Source organism: Pomacea canaliculata, linkage group LG1 (assembly GCF_003073045.1).
Source record: "Pomacea canaliculata isolate SZHN2017 linkage group LG1, ASM307304v1, whole genome shotgun sequence".
Taxonomy (NCBI): Eukaryota; Metazoa; Mollusca; class Gastropoda; order Architaenioglossa; family Ampullariidae; genus Pomacea; species Pomacea canaliculata.
Genome location: NC_037590.1, coordinates 16,165,598 through 16,188,891, shown reverse-complemented (window position 1 = coordinate 16,188,891; position 23,294 = coordinate 16,165,598). Strand labels below are relative to the sequence as shown.

The 23,294-nt window shown below is 41.9% G+C and overlaps 1 long non-coding RNA gene across 1 annotated transcript in view; it reads left to right on the top strand.

Moving 5' to 3' along the window:
- The window catches only part of LOC112571896, a 58,522-nt gene that overhangs the window by 23,670 nt on the left and 11,558 nt on the right, over positions 1-23,294 (top strand). Inside the window, exon 2 of the long non-coding RNA XR_003100905.1 lies at positions 36-322. This is a non-coding gene — a long non-coding RNA (uncharacterized LOC112571896). The remainder of the gene's footprint in view (positions 1-35; positions 323-23,294) is intronic.

Sequence of the window (23,294 nt, the reverse complement as noted above, 5' to 3'; positions counted from 1 at the left end):
AAGATTTATAATGCATTTTTCCAATCTGTGTGCAGGTCGTCAAAAAGGAATCTTGAAACATCCCGGGCACGAGAAGCAGACGGTCAAATCGTTTCAACTTCTTGTCCTAAACAGACACTGAACCATTTATCCTGGCAACCAATGCATCCTGGTCTTCTGCTGTCATTTTATTCGAACCATCGAAGTCTCAAGATGGACGCTTTGGAAGTGTGAAGACATCTTTTGGTTGTGTACGGCATCGCCGACATTACAGCCTCATTGTATTCCTGACAACATTTGTCTCCAAGACTGCAGACTGAGCATTTCTCGGTGTCGTGTTTTGGTGAGTTCCTTTTACAGTATTCATCATTAATTAATAAGCATGTCTTTCTCAGTTTCAGCATGCTAAATAAAACCTGTGCACCAAAGAGCTATTTTGAATCAGCGATGGATGACACGAGATTAAATTTGTTTCTTATCTTGAAGCATTAATTTAGAATATTTTCTGTTCAGATGATGAATATTAGAAAAATGTAGCTTTGTCTTTATTATCATCACCTGCGACTTTAATCTGAAATCCTTATTTTCATCCAAACATGTTTCAATCATCACAACAAAAGTTATTTCCCGCTTGTTCCACACATTGAGAGTATGTTTATTGGGGGTGGTTGGTTGGTGGTGTTTATCGCGGTTTCAACATCAGACTATATTTATTTATTATGGTCTTTGGAACCCTTGTTCTGTAATCTCGAGATGTGTTGGTAATGAAGTTGGCTTTCGAAAATGGCGATCCACCTGCATGGGTAAGCTTGTCACTGTCGCCATGGATACACAAAGTGGTCCCCAAAGATTATGTTTGTCGGAGAACTACAGTCGTGGGAAAATGACAAGCTCTGTTCATCTCGCTCTTAATGTGAACCAGGAATGGAAGCAGGGTGGCCGATGAGTTGTTTTCCAGCAGTATCTCCGGAGACTGCAGCATTTGAGATAGTGTTGTCTTGGCAACGAACTCGTTTACTGGCTAAAAGTACAATCTCTCTCCCTGATCATATCCGTCTGTTCGCACAAACACAAACTTTCATTACAACTGACGGTAGATGATCGGCGATGTTTGTTGACTATTAAGTGTACGAGTCACTGATGTTATCTTCTACCGGGGTCATGCTCCAATTTTCACCAGTCATCACGAGATTGTTTTCCCCCAGAAAATTTAAGTTCGTGGTAGGTAAGACATCTCTTCTTTTCCCCAATCTTCCAAAGGACAAAAAAAAAAAAAATATGGCTGATGATGTAGGTTAGGATCTAGTTGTTATTGTCTATTTTTTTATGAATAGAAATCTCCCCCTCGCTTGACGGATGCTCAGTCGGCTGGAGAGAAGGGGAGGAAACCGGAACAAGGGAGTTCACTACAACTAGCCTTTCATGGCCGTCTAGACGATTTTGAAGTATTCGGCCAATCAGAAAGAAAGATTTCTTTTGAGGTGCCCAGACCGGCACATCACTTCAGGCAGCAGGCCGTGAGGAAATAATTGAGGCTGCAGCGCGACTGCGGAGCCTGGGCCTGAGAACGAGAGGAGAGGCTGTCGGAGCGACCCACGCACGCGTTTGCATCAGCGCGCGGTTCAGGTGACGCGACCTAACCGAAGCCGATTATTTCCCCCTTTGCGGTCGCGGCAGCTGACGGAGGGGTGAGAGGGGCGATGACGCGTCAGACATCGCAGACGACTTCCGGTCGCATGAAAGTTGCCTCTGTCAGCGTTTTCTCCAAATCGCTTTCTCATGATGCAGGGTGGGCGGGGTGAGCAGGGTGGGCAGGGTGGGTGACGGTGCGAACGAAGGCTGCAAAAGGAGGAACTTTTTTTTTTTGGGAAGGAGGATGGGGATCAAGATATTTTGCTTCGCGAAAAAGCAAGTCACGTGTACTTAAGAGGGTAAAGGTGAAAGGCTGCAACGATCCACGGTGTCTGCAAATTTGTAAACACGATGACACGTGACTTCGTCATGCAAATGATTGTCAAAGATGGATTCACTTAAAGGGAGAGTTGAAACAATGATGGAGATTACAAGATGCGTGGGTGTATGTGTGTGTGAGAGAGAGACGGCAGGACTTCATCATGATGTTCATCACTTCTATTTGTTTATATATCTATATTTCCCTCTTTGCAAGAAGTCAGACAGGTGGGTGTGACTGGCATACCCAGCAATAGCACTTCATCTGGTCAGCAGCTGAATGAAAGCATGCAAGCTAGCCAGCGTGGAATCTGCAATCACGTGACCACATTTTCTAAAGTCAAACTTGGTATCATGTGGTGCTTTTGTTATTTGATTAAAACTATAAAACATAAAAATGTAACAGCAACAGAAAAAAAATCTTTAGTACGACAACTCTATCCTTTGTTTGTTATTGTGGCTCTCAGTCTACTCAATCTAATCTTCTGACCACTCAACAACATTTCTCATAATAAATGAACTACTAAACATGAAATAACTGTGTGACATTACCAGAAACTGTTTTCCAACAGAATAACAGGAGTAACAGAACGAGAGACAGCAGCGCAGTCTGAAAGAACTACATTCATGCAATTAAAGAACAGTAGTAAGAAGAAGGAGGTATAATTACAGAAGCAAGTCTAGTGGTTGTAGTGGTAGTCGCAGGTTGTGGAAATAACAGTAGCAGGTGTGTAACACTAGTGTATGGAAGTAGCAAGTCTGTTGGTTGTAGTGGAAGCAAACAGTTTACAAGAAGTAGTAGAAAGAAATATCGTCTGTAGGAATGATGGAAAGTAGCTGCACTTGTTAACCCTTTACAGAAAGAAAAGCTTTGATTTCGCCAGCTGCAGTTTGGGCAAACCGACAGCTGGTGAAAAATCAGTAGTAGAGATTTATTACGGGTGGCAACAAACAGGAGCAGCAAAGGTTCATGGGCTAACAATCCCTTCCCGGCATGCATAGCCAGGAAAAAAAAAGAGAGAGAAGCGGAACAGATATATAGATACAAGCCAGGGCAGGATATGTTTACAAAGTGATAGCAGGGTTAAAAATAAAAAAAAAAAAACATCAGGAGCATCAAACATGACAACACCCTCCTAATGTCTCTAACACGGAACTGTTCGTAAGCGAGTGCGCTTAATGGCTTCCCCACGCCTGCCGTACCCGGCATAACGAGCTCATCAAGTACCCGGGTTACCGTTTTGACAGAGGGAGGTTGCGCTGTGCACGACAGTCGTCAGCCTCCGCTAACTGTCGCACGAAGGCGCAGCGACGCGGGGTGCAGGGGTGGTGGGTCGGGTGCATAATGATGGCGACATGGACTCCTAGTGTACCCGGCCCACATCCTTGTGCAGATAGTGGCAAGACAGGTCCGCCTGTTCACCTTCCACTTTGTTCGTGCATAGACATTTTTTTTTTCGGGAGTGAGGAGGCGGTGGGTGTTGCACGTGCACTAGACCAAGGTATGAAGGAGTCGGGTACGTCGTGGAACAGAATGAAGTAACGGCTAAACATGGCGACGGGGCGGCAAAATGGCGTACTACGTGGCCAAAGATGACAAAGATGAAATTATAAATGATTACATAAGGTCTACGTGAGAGGTCTGCAATTCACATAATAGTGCGAGTACCTTGATATCAATCTGTTTACCTTACCTGGAAAAGTCTTGTGTCTACAGGACCTCTCTATCAACCATTAAAATCCACATCCCTTCATACACACCTCCAGTTTGCACCTGAGTCAAATAAAAAGACGTAAGCCGCTGGTCCCGATCAAGGAGAGAAGTTAATCTTCTTCAACAAAAACACCTGCGAGTGTAAACTTCACTCACCTGCTCTCACTCCCACCTTACAATGCTTTCCTTTCAAACTGTTTTTTTTTCCCTGGTCTGTCTTTCTCAAAGGTTGCGAGATAAGAGTGAATATAGCGTGGCCGTAATGATTAAGGTGTGTCCAATCAACAAGTGAGAAACTTCCAAGTAAACGAGAGAAAGTATTTTTCTCTGTTTGTCTGTCTGTGTGTGTACCTGACGTACCCGTTCCTCGCCCATCTTTCGTCACATGACGGTTTAGAAAAAAAAAATCAGACATTCAGCTGGGAGAAGATAACCGCCCATCTGGTGTCGTTCTCCACGGATATCGTTGCCAACATCGCGTCGTCCTGCAACACCTGCCTTTAATCTGTCTTCAATTAATTAGCGGGTGGGTCGGCAGTGAAAGGAAGACAACCCAGGAGACGGATGGACGGTAACTCCGAGTCACCCAGGAATTCCCAGGTGAAGAGCCGAGAAAAATAGCCTCCAACCAACATACACATCCACCCTCTAGTCTACCCGGCCATGGAGGTTTGAGAAGTTTACCATGGTACCCGACTGCACTAGAAACCTGCCAGGTCTTTACCGGTCATTGGCGGTGTTGTCAGGATGGAGGGAAGAGAGATGTGGGTGGGGTGTAGGAGATGAGAGTGCAAAGTAACGAACAGTGTGGACAGACCTGCCGCTCTATGACAAACGATTGGATTCACTATGGCAATGACTGGAAGGGACTACACATATCTTTGTTACCATAAATTATGTTTTATTTTTGAATCGAAGTTAGCCTACATACACACATTACAGTAACAGGAAGAGATAGAGAGAAAGAGAGAGATATATTCTGTTAGAAGGAAGAGAGAGAGAGAAATGAATGTGTACGACTGTTATTGTTTGGTCTACAGCCACACAAAGCCTGTAAGTGTGACACATGGACGTGTGTAGCAAAAGAATTAACCGCCGGCATTCATCCCGGAGTTTGCTCGCCAAAACAAACACCTCGCCAGTCAGTCTCGGTTTGCTTTCTAACGCTTTCGTGGGGTGGCTGGTGCCGCAGTACTTAACCCACAGTTACCTCCTTCTTCAGTGCTGGGTACTGGTGTCGGCACCTCCGGCAATCTGATGCCTTCTTCTTGGAGACACCTTACTTGGAACAGGACACGTGACTAAACAACTGAGTTGTCTGTCGCCACCCCGTTCCCCACCCGCAATCACTGCATCATTCGTGTGCGAAATACCACAGTAATTATAAAACCGAAAGTAAGCTGAAACCAGAGTCGTTTGAATACAGGACATGGGGTACAAAGACTCACACGATCCTCACTGAATTTTGTTGCCCGCCGTGGGAATGAGAACGAATAATAATGTCTGACCTGTGAACAGGATACGGACGAATATAACAAGAGTGACACGGAATTCCGTGTTCGGCCAGCTACAATTTTTTGATATAATGCTACATTATCATAACAGTATAGCGCAACATTATCATAATAATATAACATATCATTATCATAACAATATAGCACATCATTATCATAATATATAACACATCATTATCATAGCATCATTATCATAATAATATAACACATCATTATCATAATATATAACACATCATTATCATAACAATATAACACATCACTATCATAACAATATAACACATCATTATCATAACAATATAACACATCATTATCATAACAATATAACACATCACTATCATAACAATATAACACATCATTATCATAACAACATAACACTTCATTATCATAATATATAACACATCATTATCATAACAATATAACACATCATTATCATAACAATATAACACATCATTATCATAATATATAACACATCATTATCATAACAATATAACACATCATTATCATAACAATATAACACAGCATTATCATAATATTGTAATACAACATTATCATAATAATAAAACACATCATTATCATAACAATATCACCCGACATTGTCATAACAATATAACACATCATTATCATAACAATATAACACATCATTATCATAATATATAACACATCATTATCATAACAATATAACACATCATTATCATAACAATATAACACAGCATTATCATAATATTGTAATACAACATTATCATAATAATAAAACACATCATTATCATAACAATATCACCCGACATTGTCATAACAATATAACACAGCATTATCATAATACTATAACACACAATTATCATAACAATATAACAAAACATTGTCATAACAATATAATCCACCATTATCATAACATCATTATCATAATATATAACACATCATTATCATAATAATATAACACATCATTATCATAAGCATAAAAGACAGTTTGTTGCTCATGTTCACATTGGGATTTTGTCTCGACAAACACATTACTACCAACGGTTTACGGTTTTGTGCATCTGCTGCTGTTTCTTTATGTGGTTTGTTATTTTATGAAGGATATGAATAGAAAGCGAAGAAAAGTTTTGTTGTTAGTGTTTATGTTTGTGCTAGAGTTTGCGTGAAGACAGCGACACGAGAAAGGAGAGAGGTAGGTTGGGGGAGAGGGGAGGGAGAGTAAAGAATGAAATCATATCGAATGGAATATTTGATTGCTTAGGCCATCGACACTTACAAGAGGGTGACATCACAATGACTTTATACATTGCTAATGTAATACATAAATATATGTTACAATATGTGAATTGGTTATTACATTGTCGCTGGTTGGTTTTGTTGAGTTAACAATGTCAGCTTTGAGGTTTATAATCTGACGAACTTGATGCGACGAGGGCGGAGGAAGGTGGAGAACACACAAAATAAAATAATAAAAGTAAGCCGTCCAGATATTAAACCGACAGAAACCTCAAGCAGGATTAGAGACGACACTAACATCATTTCCAGTTATGAACGATATCTGAGAACTGAAAGTGCACATGGAAATATGCGACACACACCCTTCCATCTTATGGTCTGTTACTGAAGCTGCTAAAGGTTTTTATTTGTTTAAATGCGATCCCGTACAGGGATAAATAAAAAGTATATGGGTACTGATTAATGCAGGTTATTCAGTCCAGTAGCTGTCTCCTGACGACAAAATCCATGAAATATCCGATGATGGTTATCATTCACAGCAAAGATAGTCGTTCGGGTAGCTGAAGGTTTCATGGACTGTTAATATGAACAGATACTCTTTGAGTATTAATGCCAGAAGTCAGAGTCAAATTGAAGATATTATTTGTACTGTCTACAATATTCAGTAACAGAATATCCTAACAACTTAGCTGCATGTCATGTCAAGCTGGGTCAAAGCTGTTCTCACAGAATGACAAATAGTGAGGCTGGAGGAGTGTTAACCCCTGTGTGGCTGTGGGACTGGAGCAGCGAAGTAAATGTTAATCTTGTCGTGGTGCGTGAACTTAATGACCTGCTAATTACAGGTATCGACTTAAAGGATGATGCCTATGAAATAGCAATTACTTTTGTATATGGGTATTAAATTAACTGAGATAACTCCCGTTAATCCTTTTGTCCTGCAGTGAGTAATCACCAGATTTATGATCGTGGGTTGAGTTGCATGAGCGGACTTAAGTTAAGACTGCGATTAGGCTAAGACTCTGGTCTAATTATAGAATGATAAGAAAGCGCGTTGCGTGGGAAATCATAGGCAAGCGATTTCTTTCTTTAAATTTAAGCAATATTCGTCCCTGACCTACTGTCTTACAGGAGTCCAGGATAATGAGAGCTGGAAAAAAGGATTTGTTTCTCTCTGCTCGCTTTTTCTAATAGTATATCTCTTTATCACTCCAGTTTACACCTCCCTCCCAGCTTTTTCTGCCATTTTAAACATGCAAATATCGCTGGTTCAAGACCTGTGGTTTTTCAAGGCAACAACGATAGAACGCATTTCTCACTGTTGACTGTAGGGTTGCCGAGCAAAACATCAGAGGATCCCTCACAGAATTAATTATACCGCTGACCTCGACCTTTATGAATACTTAACCCAGTTTTTCAACTCAACAAGTCCGTACGCACGCTCGTGCAATGAGATCTTAAGATGGCGACTTAATTAACCCAGACCGTCAACGAGTTAAAAATTAAGACCGCCTATGGAAGACAGATGTAGGCCTCGTCCTCGTCGCCGAGAACATGAAAAAACTGGCGAATAAGAAAATAAGATTTCAACCCTTATATTTTTTTAATGTCTGATCGTGTATATGAATACAAGTATGAATACACGTTTTATTTTATTATGTTTATAGACAAACCAAAGATATCTTAATTTCGCTAATGATGTAGTTTCGTTATTTTCGATGTTTCAGTTTGTTTTCTGTAGAGATCGCACTCTGTTCTCGAGTGACACGACAAAGAACAAAGCCGCGGCAACTTGACCTTTGCCCTTTTAAGGGATGTAAAGGAGATTGATGCTATTCGTCAGCAAAATGCGGGCCATAAGCCTCAGTGAGACAAAAAAAAAAAACCAACCTATTCTATACGACAATAACCATAATTCTGTTATTATGAGTATTGACAGGAGGACTCGGAATCCCAGTTAATCTACAATGGCAGACATGAGTAATTCTGAAATGGTCTTTATTCCCTGAAGTAAGGCAAGAGAGAGCAGCCAGGTTCTTGCTGGACGAACCTTCTGTTGTTGATACATTATTCATGTGAACTCGGATGACAAGTGGGTTTCCTGTCGTCAAAGGGCATTTAGGTGTGCTAATGAGAAGACACACTGAAGAAGTATTCAGGTCCTGTGAGTCAGTATTGACAGCTGAAGGTGAAGGAGACATCTTGGGATGCTAGAAAAAATCGGTTTGGAAGATGCAAAAATAAGTTACAAGATGTGTCATGAAAGCGAAATGAATAATAATCGCAAAGAATAATTGTAACTAATGTCTAAGGAATTTTCTGACGTGGCAGGTGACTGTACAGATGGGCTTTTCGTATGCGAGAATGTTATTTGTTGTTGGCATCTGTCACTTGTCAGTGGATCATGAATAAATCAAGGACGGGTAGAGCTGAGAGGAAGCTACTTTATTTTCTCCACACGGTTGCACGACGCATGCGCATGCCGTCTTTTAATTTTGTCTTTAGATAATGTGACCAGCTTAAGGAACCTTTTTAACCAGACTAATACAAGTGATTTTTAAACCCATAAACTTAACTTTTTCACACCAAACCCCACCCGGATCCTTTACCTAACTGCAAAGAATTTTTGTGAAGGAGTCAGCCTTAGCTCAAGAGGAGCTGCTCTACATTTGCTTCACAATATTTATTTTCAATATTTATTAAGTTTCACTAAATAACTGTATAGTCATTGACTTCTCGCCAAGCTTGTGGCAAAAGAAAAAGTCGAGGACAAAGAATGAAGTGTATAAAGAAAGGTTGTAGTGGAGTTGTAGTATTTTTTTACTTCATATCACTACGACTAGAGTACCTCTCACCTTTAATCAAGAGTTTTCATAAGGGATGGTGATCTCCTTCAGGTTTAACATCGTCATCACATTCGACAGCCCCGGCGGTGGGTATAAGCCTGGAAGCCGTGTGCAGAATGATGGAAGATTATGAACTCAAAGCTTGTCTTAGAGAAGAAATCTCTCAGTGACGATGCTGCCAATCAAAATGGTGGGAATGCTCGTGAAGGGAATGACGAGGCGCAGGGAAGAATAGAAGATCTTGAGCAGGAGAGGAGGTGAAGTGAGGGAGGTAGTAAATTTCTAGAAGTGTAGGAAGACAAGCGTCAGGAGGAGGATGCAAAGAGAAACTCCGGTGGCTGACTGAGGGAAATATTAGGCTGGTGGCTTACATGCAGGAGCCGTTGGCAATATCCAACGAAGGGCATGATGTGGTCCTTGAAACAATTTTAGAAAATGTTTTTTGCTTTTGATAACAAAAATTGAAGTGAACAAAAAAAAAAAAAACTTTTGGAGTAAGTTGCTTTGCAATGAATTGTTTACAAGTATTTTCACTTGTCGCTGTTCACCCATCAGTTACTTAGTCGAATTTCCAGATTGGACTTGATCCAGTAAACAGCTCGCATTCTGGCCACAACACATCAGTGCCGCCTCCTTATAGAATAGTTTAACATCAAGTATGTTTAACGGGTATTACCACCATTCCTCCGCGCCGTCTTTCTTCCATTATCAGCTGTTTCATGCCATTACAATCTAAACCAGATGTTCGACCTTGTTTCACAAAAAGTAGGACAAGATGCCAACGGAATACCTCCATTATGACCGACATCTTTATGATGGCTTTGAAACATGATTGCACAGTAACGGTTTACTGGCTTTAGCCCAGCTTAAGGAAACGGTGTCACGTGTCCACCTCGCTGACAGCGACACAAAGAACACAGAGGTCAGTAAAGTGGAACAGGTCTCTTTGTCTTACCTGTAGACCGTTAGCCGCCTCCATTGCGCCAGGGTCTCACGGTTTTTGATCACAGTTCTTGAAGCTTCGTTTGGTTGCCGACCAAGATCTGAGTACCCTTAAATTTTAACAAGGTTTTTATGAGATTAATGATATTTTTTCTTGACCTGATTCAGAGTCTGTAGAACTGTGGCTAGCTTTCTCAATCAATAAGTTCGATAGGGGATAACTCGTTACCGTAGAACATCATAACTCTGTTCATCTTTTGAAAGTACGTGGGTGGTGGCCGAGAAGACGCCGAAAGGATATTGTAGACCCTGGTCTAATAATCTTCTTGAATATTTTATGTTTTTGCTCGTGAGCGCGTGTGTGAGCTTGTGTTTCCTGCGACTTTGTTTCTTTCCCCGTTTTCATTAGAGTTTGAGCAATGTCGACCTTTGGCTTCTGTTGTCAGTAAGAGATCACGTGACTGACATTTCTTTTATGTTTTGTACACATTGAGGTGTTGTTGCGGCCCCATGCTCCTCGAGGAGTAGGAAGGACTAAACTAAACGTTGCCGCGTGAAATATGGCGGACCGTCAGCACAGACGTCAGCACACGTCAGGAAGATACATTAACTACGTCACAAACCCGCCATGACGCGACGACAGCGTGACTGGTCGCTACTTTAAGGCTGTGGTCGCGGCCATAACAAAAGCGGGAGAAGAATACAAAATGGTTTCCAGGTTTATTAGAGGAATTGATATGTTTTATGGAGGACGCCTCGTCTGACACCCAAGCGGAAGTCGGGTTGTTTGGTTGCAAAACAGACATGATCACGTGTCCCCAACTGTATCTGACCTCCACAGCTTGAAGTGGGAGAGCGGATAGACGGTCACGGTCGGACCTTGAATACATAACTTGATGGATCGAGGAGTGTAAGGATCAGTAGATGGAGATATGTTTGTCTTCAAAGTTACAAAAGAGGAATACACGGCTATAGTCACGACTTTACACCTTTACAGGCCTATTAGGGTTGAAATTGCTTTGAATGGGTAGGCTACATTTCTTCACGTACATAGCGAGGAGAAACAAATAATGTGTTCAAAACGAACAAACGAACGAACAAACAAACGAACGAACGAACAAACAAAACAACAAATGAATGAACGAACAAACGAATGAACAAACAAATAAATATGAAAGGGGAGGACAAAGTACACAGGCAAACTAGTCAAAGTTTCTCTCGGATATGAAACCTTCGAGGCCTTGACCGCGACACAACCTCTTCTCAAGCGATTTGTACCCTGGGCCACACACACACACATCGTATATTGTATAAGTATGTAACAAAACAAAAAAAAAAAAAATCGGTTATTTTCTACCATACCTCGAGGTCAGCGATAAGCGGCTCATAATAATCTTAAATATTGAAAAATGTTTATGCAGAACATTGTTCTCTTGTCTCATCCGCTGCAACTTTTAATAGTGATGCACGGATCGTGACGGATGCTGGAAACAGTGTGTCAACAGAGGTCAAGCATGTTTGGCTTATTCAGGCATGAAACAAAATTAATGTTTAAATGCCATAATCAGGCAGGGTATCGAGTAGACATATCGTAATTTTACCTTTTATATGTGAATGTAATTGTCCGTTTTAACGCGTAGATGTCCTAAAGATTTGTGTGACAAACCTTATCTCAACCTTTTCGCAAAAACGCATATTTTTGTACGTCCTTCCACCCATGGTTACAATGTTCGAAAATCATAAAAATTTTAACCCATCATTCTCGGCAGTTAGGATCAAACAGTCGACATCTATATATATATATGAAACGTCTGATAGAATCCGGGTAGGACTCGACACAGGAAGCAGTCCTATGGTCCTGTCGAGAAAGAAGGATGTATGCCCACCGCAAACAGGGTGGCACTAATCAGGTTAGCATACCCGAGAACAGTTTGAGTGAACCCGGGTGATGATAAACTCTACTTACATTAAAAGCCGTGACTAGATGGCACCTGAAATATAAAAGCTATATGTATGAGTAAGTAAATACATTAGAACTATTATGCCTTTCTCTCTCTTTCTTTCTCAGCGTGCGTGTGTGTGTTTGTGTACCTGTGTGCGTGCATGCTGTGTGCGTGTGTGTGTGAAGCTTTACTGCTGGGATCAAACGATAGCCACTACTTAAGCTCTGAGCTGTATTCAGCCTCTTGTTTGCAACATTCCTAACTTCCTCATAGGATTTATTACCATGGTAACAGTCCCCGCTGCGGCTGGATGGAGCGTGAAAGGTCAGCGAGTTCTGACTCACACTTCCGCGTTCGTACAACCACAGACGAGAGGATGACATAGAAATGAGTGCTTCCTGCCCAGACACTTGAGAAAATTACCACCATTTGTAGTTTCACACCTGTTGTACCTTGAAGCACCTGCGGTAGTGAGCCAAATCATGTAACTGTCGGTAAGACACACCTGAGGTTTACAGGTGGGAGAAAGGTGCGGCTAGAGATCAAAGGAAGTCTTGAACTGTCTACTTGCCAAACAACTAATAGTGTGTCGGGACTTTCATTAAAATGCACAAAGGTCTGAGAGGTATGCTTGAGATGTTGATTCTGATTTTTATTCAACATTTGTGCAGGCCGACGATTGTAGATTTTTGAAAGCTCACAAACGGTCGTGATAACCTATCGGTGAAAATGTCATTCACTTTGTTCTTGTCAAAACTTCGGTCGTGGTACTTGGACATGTGTGCACTAATTGCCCACTAAAGCCATGTTAATTAATGACAGAAGGAAGAGTGTCTTATCGCAGTATTAAATTTTTAAGGTTTCCTGCTCCAGCCTCGCACTGATCATTGAAAGAGTTTCTAGATTAATAGCTGATATTAATTTCCCTGTAAATGTATCACATGTGGGTCTATAGGGGTCTTGCCAACAACCACAAAAGAATTTCTTTTGTTCAGTTTCTTCTGAAGCAGATAAATAATAATAATTTATTTTTAGTAAGGAGTCGAACCCATTGCTGTTATTGAAAAAATAGTTCTTAGAAGTCTTTGCCGACCGCTAATCAAGTGACTTTCAGTGCTTTTCACAATTCCACACGACTGTATCTCATTTCAACTCCCTTTCCAGCATGAGCAAATTTCGCTGAAGCCAGCATGAACCCAATACCCTTGCCAACATCCCCCTCCCCACAAACCCACTCTTCCAACTCCAACATCATTTTGTGTAAATATCGTTTGAAAAATTAAGAGAGAAAGAGAAGGAGGGGGAGGATGAAAAGGGCTTAATGTGGACGACGAACTCGGACATAATGATGGAGATGATGTCAGCTTGACTGAGCTTCTTAAACAGCAGGACATCCTTGCCATTTACAGAGGTGGGGAAGACAGGGGCTTTGGTGTAATGCTTGGTGACCCGGACAGAAAGTGTGACGAGGGCACAGCTTTGCTCGCGACACGACGGACAGAGAGCGGGTGGCGCTGTACTCGGGGCGGTGATGTGCAGGGTTACAACAGAGAGACCTGGACGATTATACAGTGGAACCTCGGTTAACGAACTTAATCCGTTCTGGAAAGTTGTTCGTTATCCGAAATGTTCGTTATCCGAAACAATGTTTTCCATAAGAAATAAAGGAAATAGATTTAATTGGTTCCCAGCCCCTGTTGACTCGCTAATATTTGAAAGTTACAGGCTATATAGGTATTTGTTTTAATGAGAACAGTTATAATGCAATATAAATGGAGTTAAATAAACATAAAAACATTAACGAAAGCATTTAAACATCAGAAAACTTGTCGTTTTGACGGCGTGGGTGGAAGCAGGTGTGGGGAGGAAGGGGTGGAATTGATTCCCCCTCCATGAGCACACGTGACATTATAAAATCGGGGGAGACTTATCTTTTCTGTAGCTTTGAGGTTAAAGGTAAAAACTTGTCCAGTGTCTGTTCCTTCTGACTTTTTGTAAAACACTTCGGTAATACGACATCACATATCCGACAGACGCATGCCACCTTCATACTTTGAAATCATTTCCTTTTACACTTCATTTGTTGGCCGCTTCCTTGTCATTACCTCACTACTATTAATTGCTCTTAATCTTCTTTGGAGCCATGATTGAGGATTGTCTTATTAAAATAAAGCACAACAATCACTAAATAGGAAGAATGCGCATAGATAAGGAACGACCAATCGTAACTGTGTCTCGAGATCGAATGATGACACGCTGGTCGGTCACGTGTGGTTCACGTGGCTGTTCGTTATCCGAAATTTTGTTCGCTATCCGAGACAAATTTTTAGCGAAATTTTTGTTCGTTAACCGAAATATTCGCTATCCGAGGCGTTCGCTAACCGAGGTTCCACTGTAGTTGATACAAGTTTACAACAACTTTTTTCTTTTCTTTGTGTGTGTGTGTTATAAGTGCGAGAAGTAGTGTCAGACTAAACACCCTTGTTTATGTATTTCATAAAAAACAGTTTACAAAACAAACGCGCACACGCACCGACACACACAATTAGATGTTTGCATCGACAATGAAAATCTTTCTTTATCTTTCCATCTGAGATTTTCTTGTATTTGGAAGCGAAGCCTGCATGTGTATGTGTGTGTGTGTTTGGATGTGCTACTATTGTCACATGAGAAGGAATATGCTCTCAAATAAAAGTACATTGTTGGATGTGGTCCCATTGACCCCTGGGAATGAAACTCACTTTGAGGTTCAGATCGTGACAAAGGCAAAAATCACCTTCTGGCCTTTTGTAGCTATTTCATTCATCCTTCTTCCTCTCATTGTTAACTCTCTCCACTGATTGTGTACTCTGTACTCTCTCCACTCAAGAGACTGGAAGATAAAAAACGGATAAGCTACTGGATGTATCCATGAACTCAAAGCTTGGAAATTTGTTACTGCGCAAAGAGGCAAAGGACTGGAGAGACGCTAGGGTGAGAGAACAAGAAAGAAATGGCTAGCAGATGCACGACTTACTAGGAAGAAAATAAAAAGAAAGAAGGATCCCGGAGGCTTGCCCACAGAATAAAAAGCAGAAACGTGCAGCACGGCCCAGTTGCAGCTGTCACTGACTTTGTCAGCAACAAAACCGCAGGATAGCGGTTGCTGAAGATGCGAAGCGGAGACTTGTAATTCTTCTGTCAATCTTCCTCTGTTGACGCAAACCTCCCCTCTTTTTTTATTTTACAAACTTCCCTCGGCAAAGGTCAGGGTGCTGGCGTCCTCGTATTCCTCTCACGACTGTCGCGAGCTTTGGGTCCACAGCTCACGACGACAGGTATGAGACGACCGCGACATGGCCGACAACGTGTGGCAAGCACCTCTGTGGTCAAAGAAACCGCGGAAGCTTGTTCCAGACAATTTCCGGCAGTCCTTTTCACCACTTACCGTCGGTTGGACTGAGTCCAACGCCCTACTCTTTCCCTTTGCACTTTGGACCCTAGATCCTGTGTTTGATTAGCGGCAGTACCTGTTTGAAGGCAAACGTCTTACGAGCGTTAGCGAGCGTTGTTTCCACGCCCGCACCTTGCTCACGAGCCTCGATCTTTGAGCAGGTGAGGTAGTTACGAAACAGAGGCCATGCTCCTTCAGGATTATCGTAATCATTGTGGGATCACCTAGTTGGAAACAGGCGCAGATCGCAGGAGGTCAGAGATCACCGTCAAAGACACGGCCCGCAGCTTGAGAAGGTAAAACAATGACATGGTTGATAACAGAGAGACAAGTCCGCTGGTTCCTTCTTCATGTACAGTCTAACCCCTCCTCCACTTCCTCCTGTCTTCTTCTGCCATTTTGGTTGAGTGATATACAGATAACATCTTTGCTAATCTAGTCTGCCGAGCGTAAGACCAACAACTAATCACAATAGAAGGAATTTTGCTCAGAAATTTACCCCCCCAAAAAAAAGAAAAAAAATTCCTTCATGCACTACGAAAATAAATCATCGGTCGTCTGCATAACTGAATAATTTAAATTTCAAAACGCTGCATCACGAAAGGACATTATAAGGCTACCATAACTTTTTTCCCTGCCGAGTATAATGTACGATGCACGTTTTCTCGTCAACGTATTGTTATATATTGAATTACAAGTCCATCAGTTCCGTTATTTCTATTATTTTTTTTTAACTGGGGGCAGGTAGGGGTCGAGCAAGATGGCGGTTATGTCGCGACAGAGATAGGTTTATGTCGTCATATAGTTTGGTTTATTGCCACGTGTGATTCATGTTTATGTGAAAATAATCACGCTTTTACAGCTGCATTATGTCCTCCGCAATATGTATTAAATTTTGGCGCTTAGATTGGGTTTATGTCGAGTATAATGACTTTGTCCCCCTGTCATTGTGCGTCATGAGCTTGAGGTTGGCTTTAAAATTTGTTGACTCCTGTTATGACCTCAGACAGGGGTAAACAGAGGAAGCTGACATAGTTATTGAAAAAAAAACCCAAAACAAAAAACAACAAAACAAAAAGAAAAATCAACAATAAAATTTTAAAGACCTGTCCTTATTTAACTTTGGAGATGCTAGCAATAAAGTTGTTTCTTCGCACGCTGGTCATCCCAGTCAATCTTGTTTAAAACTGATTTCAGAAAAGGACATTGTTAAATAACAAAAGGAAATCAAAAGTTTATATATACCTGTTTGCCTATCTTTGATGTGATTTGATGTGCCTCTGTCTTCCGGCCATCTTTAAATAAGTGAACACTTAACTCTTAAGTTGAACTAACTTGAACACTAAGCTTTTATTTTCGATAGTAACAAATTTTAAAGAGAATGTAGTTTCAGTTAGTCGCTCATCTTAAATCTTTTTTTTATAGGAAGCTCATGTCTTTAACTATAATCTGTTTCTCAATCGCTTGTGACCCTTACTTTTGAGCATCCTCGTTCACGTGGAAAAATGATGAGGTGTTGAAAGGGATGAGTTTTGTTATACTTTTTAATGAGAAGGAAAGACGAAGCAAATTCGATCCTGCTCTCCCATACCCGACCTCACCCAGAGTTTTGTGCGGCGCCAGTGAGATGAAGGAAGGAAGCAGAGACCTTGACCATCAGTCGCTCCCAGCATCCCGCGCGCTGCTTCTGTGGCACGTGCCGTATGCAGCTGCTGTTTGCTTGGTGTCGCCACAGCTCAGTCCACAACTTCCTCGGCGTTCTCTTAGTTCTTTGCATCGTGGTTTTCGAAGTTGGTGGTTTTGCTGGTGCTTCCGAAGTACCGATGTTGTAGCCTTAAGAGGATGGGTGAACAAAACACGGATGCCAGAGTTAGCGAGTGTCTGTTATGTAACGGGTTCCGTTATACAAATTTCAGAGAACTTTCATTATTTTCGTCGTGAATGTTTCTGAGATTTACTTGTATATATACATGCTGTCATACGCAGCTTTTACCAAGCATAGAAGCTTGTAAGCTGTTACATCCGTCGACTACTACTTGGTTCTTTCTCCCATTCACCCTCAAGTGCAGATTGAGGTGCTTCTTCTACAAGCTTTTCATTCTTGCTCTTTTCGTTTATCTTCTTATCCTCTCTCCTGCTTCTCATTTGACCAGAAATCTTTGATCTATGTGCCACCTGATCAGTCATCATTCAGAAAATGGCACAGGAAAGACAAGGTCAATGCCAGACGCAGGTCGACAAGTGAAACGAAATTTCCCGATTCCGCGTCCCACCATTTGACCCGCTCCAACCTTTACCTGTCAGCTTTGTCCATAAATTTGTAACCTTGCAACGATTCTCCATCTTCTACTTCACTTACATCGCCTACTTGCAACTGTGGGCTGCTCTTCTAGTGACGTCAGGTGTTTACACTGTCATATTTACAGCGCCATCTGGTGACCCGCCCTCGCGGTACCATGCAGTCCTAGCTCTCGGCCGACCGCACGAGCATCATGGCTATGTGGACTTGACTTCTAAATCTACAACCATGTGTACTTGCCACTGGACCGGTGAGGCTTCCCTGCTATTCATCCGTCAGATGCCTGCGATTTATAAACACTTGTTCACTGACTCAAAATAAAGACAGTGAATCACTCGTCAGTCAGGATGTTTTACTCCTCTCTTCCTTAAGTGGTAAATGTGCGCCTTCACACAAAACTCGACTACCAGTAAAGAAAAAAATAGGGATGCATAACAATTTTGCAAAAGTTTATGAGAAAAAGGATCACCTGTAAAGTTGATAAGCATAAAGTATTTATTTCCTTTGCTGATAAAACCCTCAAAGCTGCTATTCCCAACGAGATTACAGGACGTGGGCGTTCAGAACTGGACACTTCCGGTCTCGTTAAGAAAGCAACGCACTTATGCCCCTCGAGTAAAGCAGCCTCAGTGTTGTCTGGTGCTTTCAAAAGAGATGTTTCCACTACGAAGGACTTCAGGAAACACGCACACGGTCGACTGCCTGGCTTCCACCATCCTCGTCTTTGATCTTGTAGAGCGACCTTTTATGGATACGTTTGCTGAACAGTTTGAAAGAAACATTGATGTCCTTCCTTTGTCTGTCTGCTGTGTTTAGTGCAAATGATCGGACGATGGACGGACGGACGAGTCCGTTCGTAATCTTGCAAAATCAAACTTGGATAGACTGTTTTGAGTCATTTTCTTCGCTGTTATTTTTTTAAAATTTTTTTTTCATTGAGAATAACGTCGAGAACGAACCTTGGGCAGGCCTCAAGAGATGATGTGTGTGAGAAGAGAGGATGTTTTCGCAGGCATTTGAAGTCCCTGCCTCCCTAATGTCGTACGTGCTGAGGCGCTAGACCAGACAGGGAGGGTTGGCGTACGAGTCAAAGGCCGTGGGCAACACGAGTGTGCGATGGAGGCGGCGCTGTAATTACCGGGAGACGTTGTCACGTTGAACCGCATACAACTCGCTGCTTTCTTCCACCTCTCTTACAATTCACGGGGAGCTTTTCCTCCCTCACTCTCCCTTTTGGGCACATAGGGGAGGTGGGGGCATTGTTATCAGCGCGGTCACTCCGTCCATGTTTGGAAGCAGACGGGTAGTGCAACAGGACATTAATAACGGCTTCCATTCTGCCTCGATGCTGGCTTGTCACAAGAATGGTGATGACGCAAGGATCCAGTTATCGATCTGGAGTTTCCTTCATTCTATTATTTCTTTTTTTTTTTTTTTTTTTGTCCTCTCTCTCTCTTCTCAGATGTCTGTCTCTTTTTATTTCTTTCACTTACTCGATGTCCATCTAGTTTCTTGGTTTGGTCTTGTATCTGAAACAAATACATTGTCCTCCTTCATTTCTTTTTCAGTCCTCGTTTGACATCATGAGGTATGCGCCGTTTGGTTAAGCACTGATATCAGACACAATGACAAACACACACATGCACACATTTTCATAAACAGTGACATGCGAGCGTACGCACATACATACATATATTCAAGAATATCCACGCACATAGGAACAATTAAATAATTTACGACATACACGTCCATAGATAGACGATCAGAAAAAAAGATGCAGTGACCAACCTAACAGCATCACTAAAGATGAGACGATGTTAGAAGAAGCTCACACGCACAGACACGCACAGGCACGCACGCACGCACATCCTTGACATTTGCACAACCAATGCCCACTAAGTGGCGGTGGTTTTCTCAGGTTATTTACTGCGTGTCTCCCTGTGGCCACACTTGGCCTCAGACGCCCGGCGGTCACCGAGTGCCGTCCCCCCGTGTTTGTTCATGGAAAGGCAGGTCTCCCTCCGTTCACACAGCCAGCAGAGGCCGGGGCCGAAAGACATTTTGTCTGTAATACTATGACCTGGGAACAAAACCGTTTGCGTAGCAAACACCACCACCTTTGTAATGAAAATCCTTTTTTTATTGACTAGATTTCCCAGAATTCTCGTTTAATTTTTTTTTTTTTTTTTTTTTTTTTTTTGCCAGATGTAACGGAGGTGGGAGTAGGAGGCGATGGAGGGTCGAGAAAGTGCGGAGGTGTGCAGAGAGTCTGAATGGAAATCGATAGGCGGTCGCCTAGAGCGCGTAGCATCGATAAGGTGGAGATAATGAAGGCGAGATTTAGGGTCACTTCATTGTGGATTTGTTTCCCTTAGATCGTTAATATTTTTTTCTTGCTCGTACACGGTTTGCGTTCGCGCGTTACCTTTATTGTTAAAATTCTAAGCTTTCCATATAAATATCCATACAGGTATACACATAAGAAGACCATGTGTGTAAGTATTAATCAGTATCTCATTATTTAGAGAGATAACAACGGGTTCTCGATGCACTGAAGACAGTGTGTGCACGAACAGCCTCGTTCTTGTTTTGATTGTTGGTAAAATCACAGTTGTGTACTGTTTGTACTTTCGCGACTTTACAACACTTACCTTGTAGGTTTATCTTTAACAAAAATTTTCTTGGAACTCTTATAGGGAAACAGGGGCTGGATGAATCAGAAGACAACTAGCTGGATGGGTTACAGTCAACAGAAAGCTTACGACATACCGCAGTCTGGCGGCCCTAACACGAATGTTTGTTTATGCCACGTTGATTGATGGTTTCGGCTAGCACAGCGCCATTGGCAGACATTTTCGGTTCGGCATCTTCTGTGCCAGGTCCATATCAAACAGTGGCTGGGGGAAATATGTATGCCTGATCCAACAAGAATTAGATCATCTGAGTTTATGTTTTGATGATTTCTACCTTTAAACCAAAAAGTCGTCAGCTTTGCTTTATTCGCCAAAAGTAAGCTTAGTTTTATACTGTCTCGTTTTATTCAATAAGTTAAGCTGATCGAAGACTTTGGGCCTTCTGTAACATCGATCAGCTTTTTATCGAGAAATTTTTCCCACAACTTTCCACGGTGATTAAATAAAGCAAAGACACACAAAAGTCAAAGCAAAGCAAAACAAACAACTTCATCCTGAAAAAGTTCCTTCAAATTTCCACAAAATTAAATCACAGAGTTTTTCTGGAGCTAGATTATCTGCTTCCTTAAAATATAGAAATGAAGAGGTTAAATCAAGTGGCAAAAATGGTCGAGATGCCAATCTGCTGCTTTGCTTGAACCTGAGGCCTGTTTGATGGTATCATGAATAGCCAACAACGGGTATCCCCGCCTCTCCAACCTCACAAGCAAATACTTCAACAGATCCTGCGATGGAGTACGACTTGTAGCACAAGTTGGGGACAGTTTTGTGGCATAGACATCACTAAAATAAACACACGGCAGTCTATCCACTAAGCATTTGAAATCACTTTGCTGTGTTGAGCAGGAAACATATTCAGTCTACTTTTTAATTTTTCTGGAGAATGACATGTAAATCAACGGCATCCGTTTTATCCCCTCTGTCATCCTTGCTTTCCTTATCATTTGGTTCGTGGGCGGAGACTCGTGTTAGGAGGAAGGGATGAAAAAAGCCGATTTGTCATGTGACTTCTCCAAGTGCGAGTAAAGTCTAATTGTGGATCAATGTATCTAAAGGACTGCTGTAGATATACTATTTAAACTTTTCAAACTAATTTACTTGCCATTAATCATAATGACAAAAAACTACTGGGGGAAAACCTCTGGATAGTGTATGGTTGTGTGAGAGAGAGAGAGAAAGAGAGAGTGTGAGAGGCACATGACGTTTTTACATTTCTCGCTCCCCAGAGTTTAAACTCCCGAGATTTGATAACTCGCGGTTCAGCAGACGACACATATCCATGACCGTCCACCCCTACCCCACCACCACGACTCCAGTAAGGCCAAAGGTCACATAAAAGTTGGCTGGTACGCCATCCCTCCCCCCACTTTTTTTAACTTTCAGGATTTGCTGCTTGTTAACGGGGGCCCTGCACAAATTGTTATTGTCAGACGACTAGACAGCACACCAGGGTGCAAGGCGGTTGAGTTCAAGGGTCGTCAAGTTCAGGTCATTCTATAGGTGTGGAATCCTCAAGTAACATTTAATCAGTCCAAAGTTTACTTTTACTTAACATTGGTGACGTCTGAAACACAGAAAAGGGTTTGTAGAAACAGTAAATAAATTAATTAAACGGTAGCTACAAGGTATTTTAAAGATGATTATTTGTGTATAGGTCTACTCGATTTTGCCCCCGACCAGCCCCAATAAGTTTTATAAGTAAAGAGTCTAGGTGTTATGCTCTTCGGTCACTAAGCACGCCGTCAGGTAACCAAGCATGTAAACACACATGGTTTTCGGCTTTATGAATATAATTTACAGCAATGAAAGTGTCATGTGGCTGGGTGTCAATAATGTAACAATGGGAGGGAGGGGTAAAAGAGAAAAAAATTGATTTTCGGTTCGAAGAGGTTTTACCTCGGGTCAGACGGCTCAGCCATGCTTAGGTTGATGAAAGGCTCAAGGAGTAAAATTTCGCTGTTGCGTCACTGCTGTCACACTCCGATTACTTTTGTAAATAAAAAAAGAACTCCATTGACCCATACGGGCACACACGAGAAAACACACACACACAGACAGACTTTCTTCAACATGATTAAGAGAATCAAGCCAGTTACTTTTAGAAGACATGTTAGGACTGTTGGTTGACAAGAGCTGTTGAAAAGTTTTCAGTATCCATTTCTCTCATAATAGAGAGGGGGAGACAGAGACATAGAGAGGTATAGAGAGACAGAGACAGATAGAGGTAAATGATTTCTATTTAAGACACTCTTGTCTATTAAGTCAGTCTTTTCATGCAAAACGAATAATAGAATCTTTAGATAACAGACTATTTATGCGAAACCAACGAAGCGGAATCGTATCCGCGCAACCGCTACACCCTCGTTACATGACAGTCATAGTATCTGACTTCAAATCAGCAATTATGCTTGCCGCGGGCGACGACAGACGATGACGTCAATAGATGACAGCTGTTGTTTTCCTAGCGACGACACATCAAGTACACCTTCTCGCTTTATTCGTCGTGACAAGTAATATGCACTCGTTACAGACGATGAGCAAAGGAGGTTTACCTCCACCTGTGACAGACATTTTCTATCGCTACCTGGGTAGCTCGTCGCCACGCGTACGACAGGTGATTATCGCGATGTTAGTGTAGCAATTAAAAAAGTAATTTACAATCCTCTCGGTCACGATGACACTCAACTCCTTGAGTAGTTCAAGCTGAGAAGTATACAACTCACCTCAACAGTGTGAAAGAAAGTACGGAGTACCCAAGCGCGTCTGTTT